Genomic DNA, 16,253 nt, shown 5'->3' on the forward strand with positions numbered 1-16,253 from the left:
ATAGGAATCAGATTTTTGAAGAAAATGCCTGCAGTTCACAGATTTTTATGCTAGGACCAACACTAAGAGGTATTGGCAGGAAAGGGTGTGTATGTGTGGAGGGGGGAGGTGTAGTGATGCAAATAATTCCTGATATAACTAATGAGATGTTCACGCTGGTAAATGCAAAACAGCATGGAGATATTAGAGTAGAAATTACAGACAAAAGATGCTTTTCTGCTAACCTAAAATAACTGGTATTTCTTTGAATGTAGAATTTCATTTAAAACGTGTCTTTGCCTTTAATATGTTTGCAGGCACTATTTCTAGAGATTATATTAGCAGAAAGGAAAGAAATAGAATCCTATTGATGCAGGACCTTTGTCCCACTGCTTGCCCTCTCTATTGTGCTAAACAGACACATCTATGTGCAAAGAAAGTAAAACATGGTAGATTAATTTGGTGCAGTGGGGAAACCTATATCAGCTTAAACGTTTTTATTGCAGATGCATTAATTAGTGTGTTTCATGGGTGTGTGTGTGTGCACTTTACTCACTCTGATTTATGTATCGATAAATGAGGACAACTGCTAACTTAGGGCTCAATTCACCTATCGTTGGATCCATCCTTAGAAGAAAACTTTTTAATGCTTATATAGTTTGTGTATAGTATTTATAGACACACACACATTGGGAGGCAGTCTGAGTCCAGAGGATAGAGATTCAGGAAATTCTGAGTCCTATTCTTGGCCCGTCGGGGTAAGTTGTTTCACGTCACTGTGCCTCAGTGGGATACTTTTTGCTCCTGTAAAGCACTTTGAGATCTACAGATGAAAAGTGCTAGATTAAGCGGTAGTTATTGTTAACTGGTGCAAACAAGATGAAAACTAAATCTACCGATTTCAGTGGAGTTACTGTGATTTATTTGGTATAGATGAGATTTTAAGGGAGGTCGAATAAGTGTAGCTTAGTATTGCTTCACACCTTTTAGTTTACATCATGCTGTGGATGTTGGCAGATAACTAAGTGTTTCAACTCTTAAAACAGTAGCTGCATTTCAGACCTCAGTGAAAAGCATCTCAGTTTTACACAGGAAGCTTTATAAGGACACTATTTTAAATAAAGCCAGTGTTTTGGCCATGGAGGCCCTTCCTCTTACATTATTCAACCCCTCTGATGGGAAAGCACTTGAACTTCAATCCATAATCTTGTGAAATAGTCTGGAACACCTCCTAGCACTTACATTACAATTGTAGGTCTGTCCAGCTTCTATAACGATAAAATTTCTTGTCAAAATAATACAGCTCTGTCATATAGTTAATATTGATCTGACTGATGTTGAAGTGTAGAATCTTGAAGTGATGCCTTTGTAGGTGCCTGAAAGCAAAACAAGGTGTGAGGCGATGCTGTGTTCACTCTGAAGCTCGCCTGCCTTTCTCACTTTGTGAGATGGTCCAGTTAATCTGATCCCTACAGTTTGAAAACAAAAGTTACTGTGGTGTTAAATGGGAGTGGGTTTGGCAAGAAAGAAGTCATCATTAGAATTAATAAAGCAGGGGGTACAAAGGTTGGTAGTAGATTTGGCAATGACATGCAGATATGGGCAAGGAGAGAAATTAAGTTTATAAACTGCTACTTTTTTTTCATAATTTAAAGAGAGGATGGTTGCTTTAACATTCCTGCTGAATTTTATAGCTCCTTTTATCCAATCTTGAAGTGCTTCGCAATCATTTTAATCAAGTTTTTTTCAGAACATCTTTTAAGAGAGGTAAGCAAGATATTGGTTGGGCCAAAACTTGACACATTCTGTTTGCAAAGTACACCTCTACCCCGATATAACGCGGTAAAGCAGCGCTCCGGCGGATCAAAGCAAGTTCGATTATAACGCAGTTTCACCTATAATGTGGTAAGATTTTTTTTTTTTTGGCTCCCAAGGACAGCGTTGTATCGAGGTAGAGGTGTAGTTGTAATCCTAGATGGGAGCAGGAGTGCGATGGGTTGTTTAAAACCTATTTCGGTAATGTGCAGGATGGTAATGCATTTGTCCCTCGCGTTTTCTGTGTTTATATTTTGTGATGTACAGTATGGTGTATATGTTTTGAAGTACATTGCGATCTGTCTCTTTTCATATGGAGAGTGCCAGCTGCTGCTGCCAAACCCTGAGAGGCTGTCCCATAATGTAGTGTCTGTAAGCGTGTGTACATTTTGCTGAAGATTTCACTGTTACACTTCCAAGACTAGTTTTACAATGTGTAGGGCCCCAAGTTGCTTCCTACTGTACTTGTGGGGGGGGGGGTGGAAATCTGGATGTGAACTATCTGCAGTTGTCTTGCTGCTACAGACGGGAATGAGGTTGACTCATGAGCTGTGTAATCTGCAGTTAGAGAATAGAGGCTGAAAATGGCCACTTCTTTGCTTGTGCTTAAAGTTGTTTAGGATCAAGAAGTGGAGATGGAAAAGACCTGCTCTGCTGGGGTCACACCAGCAATTGCTGAACCTCTCCTCCCCTCTCTCTCACACACCTACTCACACAAAGTTTTAAATAAAACTGCTTAAACATAGTTTTTGCTTTGTTGACTGCAAACAGGAATTCTGTCACAGCTTGATGGGTCACTGTGGCCAGACCTAAGTAGTGTTCAGAAACAGTGCTGTACCCTGGCTCTGTATATAGTCTAGAGCATCATTGTTTAAACATGGCTTGGTCTTGTCTGTGTTGGCTGTCTACTCTTGTTAGAACCTAGTTTGGCCAAAACATAAGTACAGGGCGAAATCTTGGCCTTACTGAGGTGAGTGGCAAAACTCCCATGCACTTCAATGGGCCAGGATTTCACCCACTGTTTTTAAATTGATTAGCCTGTGCATACAGAATCATGGATAAACTTTATCTGCTTGCATGGGATGGACTTGCACTCCTTTTAAAGGGGACATTACATTGGCACTTAGGCCAGGGCAGTGAGCTGAGAATTCCAGAGATTTGGGTTCTGGTGTCTGTCCTGCCTCTGATTTACTGTGTGCCTTTGGGGGAAGTTACTTCTTCTCTGTCTGTTTCCTCATCATCAAAATTAAGATCATTACATTTTCCTTTGTAAAGCTGTGTGGGCTCTCTGGATGAAAAGCTGGACTAATTGCTAAGTATCATTTTGATTGTTAAACTGATCAAACTGGCTGAACAAAATTTATTCTTAGCCAAAAGGCCAGGGAAGAAGTTATCTAAAAGGGTGTCATAGGGAAGAGGGAGAAAACTTGTTCACCTTAGCCTCTAAGGATAGAACAAGAAGCAATGGGCTTAAACTGCAGCAAGGGAGGGTTAGGTTGGACATTAGGAAAAAGTTCCTAATTGTCAGGGTGGTTAAACACTGGAATAAATTGCCTAGGGAGGTTGCAGAATCTCCATCTCTGGAGATATTTAAGAGCAGGTTAGATAAATGTCTTATCAGTATCAGGGATGGTCTAGACAGTATTTGGTCCTGCCATGAGGGCATGGGGACTGGACTCGGTGACCTCTCGAGGTCCCTTCCAGTGCTAGAATCTATGAATCTATAAGTTATTCCCCTGAAATGGCTTTTCTAAAGGGTGAGCGACTGGGGGTCTGCAAGGAAAGCTAGGGCGACAGGCCGTTCTGCACCCTCGAGCACGCAAGGAGAGACTAGAGAGCGCGTGTGTTGAGTGCCGCCCGTTTTCCATTCCCTGCTGGCGTCTGCCGCTGTCTGTGCAGCTTGAGAGCAAAATTGAAAGCAAAAAGGCGCTGGGAGAGAGCTGCGTGCAGGCTGCACATCTGGGCCAGTCAGCGAAGCTCTGGCTTTGCAGCGGCCAATAACAAGGGTGCTGGTGAAATCTGACTCTCTCCTTCTGGGCCGGAAAATCTCCCAGTCGCAGCCAATCGAGGTGCCGCTGGCCGCAGCCGGGGGAAGGTGGGGATCGCAGCGCAATGGAGACCCAGAAGAAGGGGGCGGCTGCGGCTGTGCCCGGGGGCGATTGCTAGGTAAGCGGGGGCTCCGTGCCCCTTATTCCGGGGGGAGGCGGCCCTGCAGCTCGCTGCTCTTCCCGCGGAGGGAGCCAGGCATCCGAGACCGGCCGCGGCGTTTTCCGCTTGTCGGTGGGTGGAGGGATTTAATTCTTGCTTTGCCCTGGAATTGGGACCGGACTCCGGGCGGGGGCGCGGGCGCGGGGAGGGGATGGCGGAGTGGGCGGGTGTTGCAGCCCGTGTCTGGCTGGCAGGGGGAGGCCTGGGCCAGCCCAGAGAAGGGGAGTCGCTTTGCCCGGGGCTCTGGGGGGGGCGGGGGGAGATAGTCCCCGGTATCTCCGCGCTGGATGGTGCTGCGTCTTCTGCCCCTGCTGCATCCTTGGCTAGTGCCGAGGATGGACCCCCGAGTCCCACGGGGCAAAGAGAGGCCTGGGTTTGGCTGGTGGGGAGATGCTGGGAGGAAGAGGAGCTGCAGCTCGGTGGAGGGTGGCTCCCTGAAGTGATGTTATGCAGGGACCATGCTGGGAAACGACTAAGATACTGGCCGGGGTGGGGCGGGACCCGCAAAGGACGTGGGATGGGAACCTGGTGAGAGGCTCTGCGCTGCCTCTCTAACGGGGCTTGCTTTGTTTGGCGCTGGTGGCTGGTGCCTGTCACTCAGCTGCCGCTGGGTACGAGAGGTGAGCGGTGATCCTGTCCAGCTCCCCGGGCCTGGGAATGCTGCGCGGATGGGGCGCCCACGTGCAGACCCCGGCAGCTGCTGCCATAGGGCAGTACGCACCCCTGAGTTAGCTTAGTCCGCGTGCCCTTGGGATCTGCCCTCTTTCAAGTATGTATATGGGTGGGGGCTCATTCCTCATCCTCCCCCGTCAAGCGCACGTGATAGTGATGGCTGGGAAGAATCAAATCCCCGGCCCCCCACTTCATTAGCTGAAAGTCGACTGGTCTCCCCCCACCCTGCCAAAAAACAAACTAAACAGCAACACACACCCCACAGCAGCCAGAAAGAGGCAAGACTGACAGGCTCTTCAGACCCTAGGGGCTAAGGAACTTGCAGCACCTGTTCCCATCCCCAGTGCGCACACAACCATTTTTGCATTTTTCACAGGTTGGGGAAAAAGGAAACTAGTTTTCACTTCTGTTTCTACTCAGGTGTCTGTGGTTTTATGCACTAGCCTAGTGTGCCAGTGTTTGGGTTGCAAACTCTGGTGAGGGAGGGATAGTTAAGAATATGTTTCTGTTGGAGTAAAGCCCCCAAGTTCTTCCTGCTGGATCTAGGTTTGGCAAAGCCTTTTTTTTTTTATGGCCATTTTTATCCTAAGAAAATGTAAGGTTGGGGCCAGTTTTGACCTGATAGTGTGTCTCTAAATGGAGATGTGGGAGCTGCAAAAAGGCCAGTCTTTTAACTCTCGGGGCAGTAGCTATCAGTTTATAAACTGATTGTTTGTTTTTGTATGTTCTGGGAATAGGAATGATACAAATAATTCCAGAGCCCAAGTGGCCACCATTAAATTAGCCTCCCCTATAGCTTTCTTTTACTGCTGTAGGCCTATGCTCACCCCTTTTTTTAGGATTGTTCCAGATTATGTCAGGGTATGAGCTTAACAAACAGGTGCAATATGCTAATATTTTTAAGTTAGTGCCAACCGCCCCCTCCCTTGTTCTGGGTTTCCCTGCAGCTCCATGTGTGTCGGAAGCAGCCGTGTTTAGTAAACCCTTTAACAGTCAGTTTTCCCTCTAGCCTCCCACCCTAGCTCCTGTTTGTTTCATTTTGCATTGCATCCTGATTTCTGGCTCTGGCTACTTTCACAGCCACTGAGGCCTTCTTGTTGATCTGACTTGTATCTCCTATAATCTGCTCCTGATGCAGCTCTCTGCACTCTCCCACATGAGACTGTCTCCGCATTTCCCCCAGTTTCACACTGGGGGAGGATTGAAAACTTCTTGTTCCTTCAAGCGGTTGCTCTGATTTTTTTTCCCCCCAGTAGTATTTTTCTTCTGCACATTGAGCAGCCAGCACATTTACTTTCCCTCAGGATACCACTGGACATTAACATTCCAGAATAAGGAGAGTGTTTCGTATTTATCTCAGCTGAGATGACATTACTTATACTTCTCCCCCCTTCTGTCTGCTCTGTGTGTGTCTGCTGGGTAGCAGTGTGTACTTCTCTATATTTGTTTTGATTAAACTAACGGGCCTATTCTCCCCTTATTGCAAGTTCAGATCACTTGTGGCCATCAGTGACCAAGTCTTCATAGTTTACATAAATTATTTCATTCTCCACCAAACAAAATGCCCTTTTCTTTAATGTTATGACCGGAACCTGAAATAACAATACCTAGTTCTTGTGTAATGATATTTATCCATAGATCTCAAAGCATGGAGGTTAGTATCGTTATCCCCATTTTACAGATGGGGGAACTGAGGCACGGGGTCTCAGTCCACTTAGTCTCAGTCCAGGGCTCTATCCACTAGTCACATTGTTTAAGTTACCCTTTTTATAAAGCGTTGTCTGACGGAACTACATAGTGCATGCTTCTCATTTTCCCTTTAGTAATACTAAGAGACTGTCGAGATTTCTTATAAATACTGTCTTGAGCGTGTTTGTGTTTTAGCATGAGAATCTATTTTAATTCTCTCGTTTTGTAATTTTCAGACTATTTCTCTCTGTAATGCAACTTATCTTTAGTAAAGCCTTTTGAAAATCCTCTAGAAAGCACTGTGTAGATTCACAACATCATTTTTGTTGTTTATCTCAAAATATTTTGATTGTTAAAAAGTATGAGCAGAGTGGAGAAGAATGGTCCAGCTCTCTAGTCGGGGGTTTCGGATGCCAGGGTTCAGCTTCCTGCTCCACCACTGACTTCCTGTGTGACCTTGGGCAAGACACTTTAGACTCTCAGTGCCTCAGTTCTCCATCTGTAAAGTGGGGATATAGCACTGCCCTGCCTCACAGGAGTGCTACGAGGAGAAATACACGAAAGATTGTGAGGCACTAAGCTATGGTCATGTGGGCTCTATGTAAGTACCTAAAAGACTTACATTGTTTGGATCAGAAGGAAAGATCTTTTCAGGTTAAATTTGAAAAGAAATGGAATCAGTGTGGTTGAGAGATACAGAAAGACATGAGCTGCAGAGGAGAAGGCTTTCACACCATCAGTGGCCAATGGTAAAGAGACTTGCTGTGTGGTGATACTCAAGAGTTGTAGAAGCAGTGGAAGAAGAAGAGAGAGAGCAAAATCCTTAGAAGGTTTTAAAGAGGGAGCCATTGAAGCAAATCCTGAGGCCAATGGGGAGTTATGGAGGCGTTGCGTGCAAGGAGGCTGGCAACTGCAGCCAAGGACTGCACATGCGCACGTGCACACGCACACCATTTGGAGAGCTGGAAACTGGCTAGAGACGTGGGACTTCTCATAGTGAAGGCAGGAGGAGATGAAGGCATGGATGAGGATTGGTTCAGAAGCGATACATAGGCATCATTGCAGAGGGGATGATAGGCAACTTGTTGATGTGGGAGGAGGAGGAGGAGGAAGAAGAAGAGAGTTCAGGGTCATGGATTACTACAGTTAAAGGCAAAGGGGAAATGTGAGTTGAGGAGGAAGATAACTCTCTCACTTTCAGTAAATGTGTATCTGAAGGAAACAGAGACAAAACCACACAATCTTACTTGCTCAAGACACCCAGAGAGAGGTCGGGGGGGTACCAGTAATGCTGTGACCATATACATGGCGTTGAGCATCATCAGCATAAAAGTGGCAGCAAAAGAACAAAGTAAACAGCAGAGCATCTGACTGTGTGGCCCTCCTTAGAAGAGGGGTCTTAGCAGAGCATGAGCCATCACCAGAGACAGGGCCTAATCTGAGCTGCACAGGTATACAGCCAGAGTAACTCCACTGGCTTCAGCAGAATCCTCCTGGGTTGATGCTAGTGTAATAGAGACCAAAATCTGGTGCCATGAGTGCTTAGAAAGGAGGAGCTTTATGATCCCAGGGAACCAGAGATGCCTGCATAGCGATGGAGATGATCCAGCTTCATTCCTTAGGATTTGGGGCTGCACTGAGCTCAAAGAGAATGAAGACAGATATCGAGCTATCATCAGCCAGAAGGAGGAGGCTGCTCACTCCACCGAGAGTGGCTTCTGTGCTACGACTAGAACAAAACCAGACTTAAGTCCAGTGGAGTTTGATAAGATCAGCTACTTGGAGGCTTTGCCAAGCCCCTGTTCAATGGTTTGTACTGTAATACACTCCCAAAGGCTTGAAAACACCTGTCTTTGGATTTCATTTATTTCACTGTTCTTGCTGGATTTCACCTGTTAGCAAATGCTGCTCAGTACAATACAAGGTCCAGTCAATTTCACAGTTCAGGAGAGCAGTGCGCAAGCAAACTAGTTCAGTTTCCTTGGGATCTCTCTGGGCAAGGATTTGCAATAACTGCTGAAAGCCATTCAGCAAATACTTATCTGAGACTCATGCACTGATATAGGAGCAGGAGCCCTATCTTATGTCTGTGAGGCTTGGGATTTAAGGCATCCAAGAACGGTCAAGTAAAGCAATAGTCTCCATGGATGTGTGAATGGTGAATTTAGCGCTGTTCAAAGGTGCTGATTAATTGCTTTGGAGAGTGGTTTTCTCTAGCCACAGAACATGGTGGGAGAGCAGCACTGTCTGTGACCTGGAGAGATCTCTTTCAGGGGGAGAAGGCAGTTAATTCTCTGCTGGGGCTACCAGTAGGGGGGCCAATTAGTGCCAGTTTTTCTGGTAGTTCTGGTGATGTTGCCCCTAGTCTACCAGGAGCTGAACAGGGACCCGCCAAACTCATTTAATATTGGACCACTTTAGCGCTGAGGGCAGGGATTGTCTCTTTTCTTTGCTTGTACAGTGCCTGGGACAATGGGGCCCCAATACCAGTTTGAGGTCTTTGAGCACTACCATAATATACTTACTTTTCCTCACAACCTGGCCTTGCAGTTAGTCAGTCCACAGTGTCCTAGAAGTGAAAAGGCTGTCTGTCCTTTTAGGTATCCCTTGCCTGAAATGAATATGGTATGTAGGTTTAAAAATAAAACCCATTTGTAACCAAATGACTTTAAGTATCTTGCTGAGCAATATCAAACCAAGGGAACACAGCTTTCATTAGACGGTTAAAGCATTTTGGGGGATCGGGGCTTTGCTTTCAGCCCAATTCTGCGTAATGACTTTTAAGTGGAGTTCACAAAGCAGCTCATTCTCTAACTAGCAGGGGGAACTTATTAAAATTATGATTTGTATGAATCCTGGGGGGATTCCTCTTGGCTAGATATTAGTGGAGGGAGCTAACATATTTATGACTGATACATGTACACATGCATTCAAGCAAGGTTTTCATCTGGAAAGTGCCAATAATTGGGGCTTTTAGTAGTCAGATGCTGCCTACACAAAGTTCCCTGGCATCTTTTCTCCTTCAACTGACAGGCGATCAAGCAGATCAATGCAGAGGAATTATTTTTGGGAGGTGGGGATTGGTTTGGGGTTTTTGTGTTCCAGACCCCTTCTGTTTTATGGTGGCAAAGTGCTTCTGCTGTTGCTAAATTCGATCTGGCTGGTGCTCTATTAACAGTGCATTTTAAAAAATTAAATAATTATCAGATTTACAAATTCTTTCGGCACATTCATAAAGTCAGCTCCCTAGGAGGTGGGAGGCTTGATCCTACTGCTCACATACTTTGCTGCTGTGAGCTCCAGGGTTGGAATTTGACCAAGACACTGGAGACAATGCTAATGGGAGCTAAGGAGGCTGAGTACCTCACGTAACACACCACACAGGCCCTAATTTAGCAAAGTGCTTAAGCATGGGCCTAATTTTAAGCATGTGAGTAGTCTCATTGAAGTCAATGGGACTGTTGATGTGCTTAAAGTTAAGTACGTGCTTAAGTGCTTTGCTCAACTGAGGTCTTAGTGCGTGCAGGCAATAGCTGTATCCTCCAGAGTATCTGCAAATGCTTCACAGTGCTGCATTGGTACCTTCACCAAGATAAGTGCTGTGGTTTTCCTCCCAGCAGTGGCTCTCACATTTCTTATCAAGATTCTTGAAGTTCTTGTAAAATGTCATTTTTGACTCCTCTGGGAATCTACCTGCCAATCCCTCAGAGTTATGCACACTCCCAGCTCAGCCCCCGCATTGATTTTCACACTCTTGCCATTTTCTGTTGGATGGGCAAGGCAGAGGGAAGTAGCCCTATAACTCACCAAACTGTTAACAAAGATCATTAGTGCTCACCCCTCACTGGCGGATTGAGCCTCATGGGGCCCACTGGTCCCAACGATGGGATCATAAGTGGAGGCAGGACTAGGGTTGCCAACTTTATACTTGAACAAAACTGAACAGCCTTGCCCCACCTCCTCCTCTGAGGCCCTGCTCCCGCTCACCCCATCCTCACTCACTCACTTATTGTCACCGGGCTGGCTCAGAGGCTTGGAGTGCAGGAGGGGATGATGGCTCCAGCTGGGGGTGCAGGCTCTGGGGTGGGGCTGGGGATGAGGAGTTGGAGGTGCAGGAGGGTGCTCCAGGCAGGGATCAAGTGGGTCGGAGGGCAGGAGGGGAATCGGGGCTGAGGCAGGGGGTTAGGGCGCAGGAGGGGGTACAGGCTCTGGGGCTGCGCTTCCCTCAGGCAGCTCCTGGAAGCAGCGGCGTGTCCTCCCTCTGGCTCCTACATGGAGGCATGACCAGGTGGGTCTGTGTGGTGCACGCTGCCTCATCTGCAGGCACCGCCCCCGCAGCTTCCATTGGCCGCAGTTCCTGGCCAATGGGAGCTGCAGAGCTGGTGCTTGGGGAGGGGGCAGCCAGGGGTCTCTATGCGTAGGAGCCAGAGAGGGGACATGCTGCTGCTTGCGGGAGCCGCACAGAGCCAGGTACGTAGGGAGCTGCGCTGCTGACCGGACTTTTAACGGCCCCGTCAGCAGTGCTGTCCGGAGCTGCCAGGGTCCCTTTTCAACCAGGCATTCCGGTTGAAAACTGGACGCCTGGCAACCCTAGGCAGGACTCAGTTGGCCTCTTGCATTTGTATCATCGTGTTATCAAACTCTCTTCTGAGTTGCACCAATGTAAAGTGCAATGGTGGGAGATTTCTATCAAAAAATCTAATGTAGATATAGTCTTTGTGTACTACAGTTGCTAGCGGGTTTCCATCAAGGTTTTTGTTAGCCTGTAGGAGGAGGTGGCATGTGATCAGTGCCACCATTATTACAAATTGTATTTTTGTCATCTTGTTCTTGGAAGTTATGAGAGACCCTTTGATCACAAAAAGTGAAATGATGACTGGACTTTGTCTAGCAAAAATGAGGCAACTGATCCCCATTGTTCTCTGGTTAACTTTTAACCAGGATGCAGAAAAAAAATAGCACTTTGTTTGCTATTAGATTGGTCAAGACATTAACAAGGCAAATGCCTATTCAGATGTGGGGGGAGGGGGGAGCTAGGGAGTCCAAAAGTGAGCTTGGATCTGTCTTCAGACACCAAAAAAGAGCTAAGAATGACTGTACAGGTCAATTCCTAGGCTCCGAGGTGTTACCGCAATGCAAATAATAGATTATCTTTATTTAACAGATGAGGAATTGGGGCACAGAAAAGTGAAGTGACTTGCCCAAGGTCACACAGGAAGTCCTTGGCAGTGCTAGCAGTGGAACCTGCTCTCTTTAGACCCAGTCCTTAGGTTTAGCCCCAAGACTATCCATTTCCTCCTCCCCCCTCCCCCCCGAACAGGGGAAGTATTAGCTATTGCAGCACACACTATGCTAGCTTGTACCATTTTCAGAAATGACTCCAATGAGCTGGTCCAGGGGGATATGCTAATGACTGACTTTCTTAATTCTGGTTCCCAGATGATGAGATATGAACTCTTTGCATTCCTATGAACTGTAGCTAGCCTGACTTCGTTTTTTGGCTTTTCTTTAAGTCAATTTATTGCTGTTAAAAGATTAACAGCTCTGGAGCCTGTATTTGTCTGTCGACCCCTGGGCCAGGTACAGCACTGGCGGGCCAGGTTTCCATAACACTAGGCTGACCAGATAGCAAGAGTGTGAAATCAGGACAGGTGTGGGGAGGGGTAATAGGAGCCTGTATTAGAAAAAGCCCCAAATATCGGGACTGTCCCTATAAAATCGGGACATCTGGTCACCCTACATCACACACACGCACACCCAGTCGTCTTGTTTTGCTAGGGGAGATCAGAGTCCTTAATACGTGGCCTTGCTGATGAGACTGTCAAAAGGGCCCAGTTAGTGGTGGGAATGAAAGCACATAGCAGTGTTACTATCTTTTCATCCCTTGCTCCATCGACATATATCAAGAAATGAAACTGCCTAGATACTGAAGATTCAGAGAAGCAAGAGCTAAGTGGGGTGATGAGTTAATGTGCTTTGCTTTAATCTCTGAGGTCTGGATTTAAATCCTGGCTGAGATCACTGGGTAGTCTCATTTTAACGACCCTAAAAAGGCTCAAGACATGAGCAGCAGGGATGCTGCTGCTCTGAATTGAATCTTCTTCCTGTATATTACATGTGTGAGCTGATCTTGTCTGTAATGGTAGAGACAATGATCTCTGTACAGTGCTTATCACTTAACATAAAGAGCATTGGCAGGGTTGTATTAGAGTCTAGAGTTAGGATCACAGGGAGAACTGCAGGTCAGGACTGAAGGACATTGGGAAGAAGATGACTGGCTCTGCACAGTAAAGCCAGTCCCTCATATACATGGATACCACCTTTAAAAATATATGAAACTAAAATAAACTAAAACCTGTAAGTAAGGGAATTCTGCCTGAGTCAGAAAGGCATCTCAGGGGAGTCCAGTGTAAACGAGCAATGTATGCTTCCCCCTCGCCCCGCCCACTTTCTGTTCTCCTGAAATTCTTCAGCTATCAAACTCCAGAAGCTGGGATCTTTTGGGCTAAAAATTAACAAAACACAACTCCTTGTGGAGGATCAAATGCTTTATTCACCACTGGCTTAAGTGAGGGGAACTCCATTGAGTTAGGGAAATGCACCCTCTCTGGCCAACTGTGAATTTGGCACCAAGCATCTATAAATACGTGTCTAGAAAGTTTCTCTCTTCCCTTGCATCAGCTTCCTGTTCCCAGCCTTTCTTAGCTTTGCAACATGTTCGCTGCCAGTAAACTCTTAGCATGTTGTTTATCAATTAAAACTTTTACACTTAATGGCTGCTTTTCCTCTCTGTGTTCTTCTGCATTCAGCGTGTTTGATGGATTGATAAATCACCCTCTGATGCTACAGATTTCGTTTTGCATGTAATGTTATTAGGAAGCACTCAACTACAGTTTTGATAGGAACAGTATCAATGAACAAATAACTTGCAAAGGAGTTGTTTTTACTCCCTGCCATCAAATATTGTGTAGTTTTACCTTGTTCCACTCCATAGGTGGTTGCATTTTCAGTAGTGTGCAAAGTGAGGGTGTATATAATTATAATATACACTCTGCAATCCTTTGGATGGGGAAAGGCATTCTATAAATGTCAGACTACTTCTCCTCCTCCTCACTAAGGTCAACCTCATGCCCATACCATTTTGTTAAGCCATGCGGACTTTTGAGTGATACTAGCATTGCATGAAATTCTTTCATTTTAATATTTGACTTATTTCTGAATTAGATGTGCAGTTGTTTGCCTTTAATGTTCTTACTGCAGTGGGTATGGCTTATATAGAGAGAGCAGCCCACAGGCAAAACATGTGCCAATAAAAAATTATACATACCAGGCTTTTCTGCTTCTTGCAGATTTTTCCATGTATGTGGCTCTACAACAAGGTAGTTATTCTATTTGGATTCTTGTAGCATGCTTTGATCCAATGCCACAATGGGCCAGTGTTCCACATGTGTGCAGTTTATGGGATTACAGGGTGTTGGCAATAATGGCGAGACAAGCAAATGCATTTTTCTTCTCAAAGTAATTCATTTCCAGTCCAGCTTTGCCTTTTTTTCTCCAGCGGATTAAATTTATATCCTCCTCCTCCTCCTCAGATTCCCCATATGCTTATTACAAAGAAAAACAGACTGCATGATCATTAGATTCTGCACATTCCCACGAACTGGCTGCATGATTAGCCCTTCTTGAAAGGCAACGGGTTTGTGGAATATTTGTGTGGGGGTCTAATTTGGTCATTGTGTTATCTAAGTTTTAAGACGACAGGTTTACCTCCCAGTTCTCAGGCCCAGTCGTTCCTCCTGCCCAGAGCAACACAGGTAAGGAAGTCTGTTGGATTTTCTGCCTTGACGCTGCCTACGTAAAGTGCCACAGTTCTTAGACATAAAGCTTTGTGTTGAGGGTCTGATGCTCTTTAGCCTGCTTACAGAGCACAGGAAGCCTGCTTGAATTAATCAGCCTTGATATGTTTAGCCTTGTCAAGCCAATGAACTCCCCAAGTCCAGTGCACTCTCTCTGCTCTAAAGTGTTGCTGATACTTTGTGACTTAAATTCACGTTTACACAAGTATTAGCCCAGAACCTGTTCACCATGAGCCTTTTAATCCCTGCTAGTCTTCAAGCAGCTGCCCTATTAATGAAAAAAGATTCTAATGTGACAAGCAAGTGGCTAGTTATGGCTGTGTCTGTATTAACCTTGCAAAGCCTATGAACGTTGCCGTCTCCCTTAATGTAGGAGGGGTACTGAGTACTTTCGGAAATCTCTGCTTTCGTATTGCTGTAAAACCCTGGCAGGTACCAGAAACAAATGCAAAGCAGCACAGTAGTTTAAACCACTACCGGTGAAAATTCATGTCACCTACGTAAGACCCAAATAAAGCCACGTTTTCTGCAGGTGAAGTGTGAGGGATCTGGGTGCAGAGCAGCCGTGCAGCCCTTCTGTTCTAGTGATTCCTTGTCAGGGTCCCCACCTGCCCCAGCAAGGGGCAGAGGGGCCTCTGAGGTCATGTAATTGGGATCCAGGCTTGCCAATGCTGCAGCCATCACCCACCCTCTTCTGTTTGTGGCGGGCCGGTGTGGGGCTTCAATGTGCACATTTTCACCACCTCGATGGATATTGCTCTGACTTCATTTCATACTCTTTCTGAAGGGCTGGAAGCTATTTTCTGTTGGGTAAAGACTATCTGCAAAATCTAGCATTTCTGGTAAGTAGCCCAAGCCCTGCATGGGCCCATGGCATACAATGGCCAGTCTAGGTTTGGATAATTGTGGTGTTATAGGCGGAGGGTGATGATGGCCGGCTGATAAGCATACACACCCTAGAATGCTAGCTGTGATCCTCCTTAGCTCGGGCCTTTGCAATACACCACATCAAGGGCAAGCCAGCTTTCCACTTCTTTCAGTTTCATCTCGCTATGCCCCATGAATGAGAAACGGCCAGGTTCTTCCTTGTTTGGTGTGGTTTCTGAAGTGAGGTGGCGGTGAATGGTGGGGGTGCAGGGCGCAGCGCTTTGGCAATGGTTCCTGGTTAATGGGAAAGCTATTTATCTCTGCAAGCTGGCGTGGTTCCTAAAAGAACCTACAGCAAATGGAAACCAGCCTTTAAGAGCCATCTGCTCTCTTTGCTTGTTTGCTTTTCAGTTTTCTTAATGCACCACTCTAGGGAGTGCATTAAAATGCACTTGTGCTGTGCAATTCTAATGGATTCACAAGTCCAGTGTCATTTACTAGTGCAGCTGCTTTGCTCCTAATCCAGTTCCATGGATTTGCCGGCAGCAGCAAGAATGCTCACACCCAAAGGCCTGGGCCAGCTCCCCCTGAACTTGATGGGGATTTATTTTGACAATTTCAGTGGCAGCAGGATTGGACTCTCAAGATGCTGAGCGCCCTGAAGTTCCAAGGAGCCTGATTTTTTTCAAACCTTGCCTTTAATTTTGCACATGCAGATTTGGGTGTGTGCTTTGTTCATGCCTTTCCCTGGCAACTGCAAAAATGAAGGCTCAATGGAAAAGATCAGATGAAGTATCCATTGATCCTGCTCCATTGAAGTCAGGCTCTGTGTGCAATGGAAGGATAAGCTTGTTGCCATGCTGGGTCCAATGCAATCTTCCTCAGGAATGGTTAACGTTTAAATCTTTAATTTCAATGGCTTCTTTGCCCTCCCCCTGCCATACCATGGAGGCACCAAGGGGCCGCCAATCCACATCAACAACCTGAACTTAATGGAGCAGCTGCCAAACCTGGAGGCTTCTTGGCTGAGAACAGGGGTCCAGGAACACATTTGCAAAATAGATAGATACAAGCAGCTTTGCTCCAAGCCAAATAGCACAGCGTCCTAGCTAGCACACATCAATAACAGACTTCCTGTCGGAGAGAAAAAATTCCTATCTAGTGTTC

The 16,253-nt window shown here is 46.1% G+C and overlaps 1 protein-coding gene across 2 annotated transcripts in view; it reads left to right on the forward strand.

The window, feature by feature from the left end:
• The first annotated feature begins 3,834 nt into the window (after window positions 1-3,834).
• The window catches only part of CAMKK2 (calcium/calmodulin dependent protein kinase kinase 2), a 47,763-nt gene continuing 35,344 nt past the window's right edge, over window positions 3,835-16,253 (forward strand). Inside the window, exon 1 of one of the 2 annotated variants that reach the window (XM_044990220.1) lies at window positions 3,835-3,960. The gene's annotated coding sequence lies outside the window, so the exon portion shown is untranslated. Of the gene's footprint in view, window positions 3,961-3,995; window positions 4,075-16,253 lie in introns of those variants that run through there. The other variant, XM_044990221.1, reaches the window with a different exon arrangement.

The sequence above is a fragment of the Mauremys mutica genome, chromosome 16 (assembly GCF_020497125.1).
Source record: "Mauremys mutica isolate MM-2020 ecotype Southern chromosome 16, ASM2049712v1, whole genome shotgun sequence".
In the NCBI taxonomy this organism is placed as follows: Eukaryota; Metazoa; Chordata; order Testudines; family Geoemydidae; genus Mauremys; species Mauremys mutica.